A 3,369-nucleotide genomic window follows, 5' to 3' on the forward strand; every position below is an offset into this window, starting at 1 on the left:
TCGACCTGCTGGGCTCCGGCAATCCTTCCGCCTCAGCTTTCCAAGTAGCTGGAACTATAGACATGCACTACCACACCTGGCTAATTTTTAACTTATTGTAGAGATGAGGTCTCACCAAGTTGCCCAGGTGGGTCTCGAACCCGCGGGCTCAGGCAATTCACTCACCTCAGCCTCCCAAGGCGTGGGATTACAGGCTGAGCCACCGAACCCAACTTAGAGTTGTTTTCAATACGTCACAATACCCAAAAGAAATCAAACCTTTACCCACAATAAGACCACAAAGGCAAGTTTAAATATCAACTATCTTTTCATGCAGAAATTTTATCAACTCATTGTGGTCACACTGATTATCTCCTGCTAATCAGAAGTTTGGTTGTTGACATTATAGGAATGGTTGGGACGTTGATTTTCCTGCACACTCAGTCACAGATGACTTGGTTAATTTGGAAAGAGAAAAGTGAATGGTTATTCCATAGGTACAGTATGGCAGACAACAATGCAGGGGCGGCCGGGCTCGGTGGCTCAGCCTGTAATCCCAGTGCTTTGGAAGGCTGAGGTGAGTAGACTGCCTGAGCCCGCGGGTTTGAGAGCCGCTTGGGCAACTTGGCGAGACCTCATCTCTATGGGAAATAAAGAAAATTAGCCAGGCGTGGTAGTGCACGCCTGTAGTTCCAGCTATTTGGAAGGCTGAGGCAAAAGGATCGCCAGAGCCCAGCAGGTCAAGGCTGTGGTGGCCGGGAGCGGCCACTGCACTCCAGTCTGGGTGACAGAGTGAGATTCCAACTCAAAAAAAAAGCTGGGTTCAGTGGCTCAGCCTGTAATCCCACACTTTGGGAGGCTGAGGTGAGTGGACTGCCTGAACTTGCGGGTTTGAGACCTGCCAGGGCAACTTGGCAAGACCTCATCTCTACGATAAATCAAAAAATTAGCCAGGCGTGGTAGCGCACGCCTGTAGTACCAGCAACTTGGAAGGCTGAGGCAGAAGGATCACTGGAGTCCAGCAGGTCAAGGCTGCAGTGGCCGGGAGCGGCCACTGCATTCCACTCTGGGCGACAGAGTGAGACTCCAACTCAAAACAAAAAAACAATGCAGGGGCAACAGGACACATATAACAAAAAAAGGGCTTCAATAACAAAAAGGCTTGGAACCACTAACCAAGGGAAGATAAAGCTGAAGCTGCCTTGGTTCTCTAGGGAAAAGGAATTCCTGGTGCCTTAGGGACTGAGCCCATAGGTTTCAAAGATGAATGAGGTCCCCTTTCTCTCACCCTCTGGGGTCTGCAACGCTAGCATGAGATGGTTTTCTTCTCTGGGCGGATGGACCCTCCAGTCCCACAGAAGCAGTGGGGAGGCCTGCAGGAAGGCTCAGCACAGGTGGGTGGGTCAGCAGTGGAGTGGATCAGGGCCCAGGGAACTCCTTGTATCAGCAGCTGGAGAACAAAAGAAGAAAAGAGAGTCACAGTCCTGTGAAATGATGCAGGGCGGGGACAACACCAAGAGAGGCAAGACCTGGAACAAGCTAGGAACCCCCAGGATGGGGCAGGAAGTATTGGGGGGCGGGATCTGGACATTTGGAAGATGAAAGTTTACTATTTAAGCTTTCCAACCAACATGTTCGCCCTAACGGGCATGTGACCTGCCTGGCTGCATAGGGCCCCATGTTCAGGAAGGCTGCAAGCCTGGTTTGATGCTCTGTCACTGTTTTCAAAATTGTTTATATTTTTTAACAAGGGGTCTATATTTTCAATTTGCACACTGGACCCCACAAACGCTATAGTGGCTCCTTCCAACTAAAGTATCCTTAGACCAGCAAAAAAGTGAACAAACATTCATGTCATAATTCCAAGCCACCCACAGCGAGTGAAAGACACACATCTTTGAATAATGTCTTGTAAAAAATAAAAACATGCAAGCGCATTACATAACACATCTTGTTCACCCTTATTGAAGAAATATTTTTCCCAAGAAATATCCTGTGATATTGCTGCACCAGATAGATAAATTTTGGAGAAGCGACACACGTAGCACAGCTTTAGAGGGAGGCCAAATGGGGACACTGCAGTACTTCCAAAACTAGCTGTGCATCAGAATCATCTGGGGGGTTGTAAAAAAAAAATCCCGACTCCTGTATGTACCTCATCCACATCTTAAGAGCCAGAAATGGGGAAGAAAAGCACACAAATATTTGTAATTTCAAAAATGCAACCCAAAGGCAAGTGGGAGACAAAAATGACTTATTTTTTCACACCACTGAAAAGTTTACCAGTTTTTGGCCAAGTGCGGTGGCTTATGCCTGTAATCCTGGCACTTTGGGAGGCCGAGGCTGGAGAATTACTTGAGCCCAGAAGTTTGAGACCAACCTGGGCAATATACTGAGATCTCGTCTCTACACAATTTAAAAAATTTTAAAAAGAAAAGTTTACCAACTTTTAACAATTAAAAAAAAAATTAAGGGAGGGGCACATAACATCATTAAGGGTACCAGATCAGCCGGGCTCCGTGGCTCAGCCTGTAATCCCCCACTTTGGGAAGCTGAGGTGAGTGACTACCTGAGCCTGCAGGTCCGAGACCCACCTGGGCAACTTGGTGAGACCTCATCTCTACAATAAAAAATAAAAAAATAAAAATTAGCCGGGCGTGGTAGCGCGCGCCTGTAGTTCCAGCTACTTGGAAGGCTAAGGCAGAAGGATAGCCGGAGCCCAGCAGGTCGAGGCTGCAGTGGCCGGGAGCGGCCACTGCACTCCAGTCTGGGTGACAGAGTGAGACTCCAACTCAAAACAAAACAAAACAAAGGGTACCAGATCCCCACCCAGGGGAAGTGAGGACCAGTGAGTGGGAGGCCCAAACTTCGCCAGCACGTAGACCACTTATGTTCCTAATCCTGATGTGTACCCCACATCTCTAAAATATTTTTTTAAAATTTAATTCCCTATGTGATCTGGGTACAGCAGGTTTGTGGCCGAAGTAACAGCCCTGGGGTTGCACAGACCCGGTTCCAGGCCCTTCTGCCGCTTTCCAGTTGACACGCAACTTCTATGGGTAGAGTCTAGCATATTGGAAGCTCTCACAGCTCAACAAGCTGCTCTTGCTAAGATAACGTTTTCATTTATCCTGTGGCTTCCCAACCCCCACGCATACCGCAGTTTGAGAAGCACAGCGCGGATTAAGAACAAACAACTATATCTGCGCAACCCGAAGAACCCACCAGAAGCCAAGAAAGTCTGTGTCCGGGATTGGAGAAAAATGGGGCGGGACCATTCCAGTAATATACCAATCAGAGTTCTCCGGCCCAGTAGGGCGGCGTCAAGGAGCTTGCAACGTGCGCAGGCGCCAGGGTATGAGGCGAAGGAGGGGCGGGCGGACCTCAGCG

The 3,369-nt window shown here is 48.7% G+C and overlaps 1 protein-coding gene across 1 annotated transcript in view; it reads right to left on the minus strand.

The window, feature by feature from the left end:
- Nucleotides 1–3,369, minus strand: part of PCIF1 (PDX1 C-terminal inhibiting factor 1) — a 15,571-nt gene that overhangs the window by 11,927 nt on the left and 275 nt on the right. Inside the window, exon 2 of the mRNA XM_008057934.2 lies at nucleotides 1,268–1,429. The gene's annotated coding sequence lies outside the window, so the exon portion shown is untranslated. The remainder of the gene's footprint in view (nucleotides 1–1,267; nucleotides 1,430–3,369) is intronic.

Source organism: Carlito syrichta, unplaced genomic scaffold (genome assembly GCF_000164805.1).
Source record: "Carlito syrichta isolate Samal-C Ts95f unplaced genomic scaffold, Tarsius_syrichta-2.0.1 Scaffold303154, whole genome shotgun sequence".
Taxonomy (NCBI): domain Eukaryota; kingdom Metazoa; phylum Chordata; class Mammalia; order Primates; family Tarsiidae; genus Carlito; species Carlito syrichta.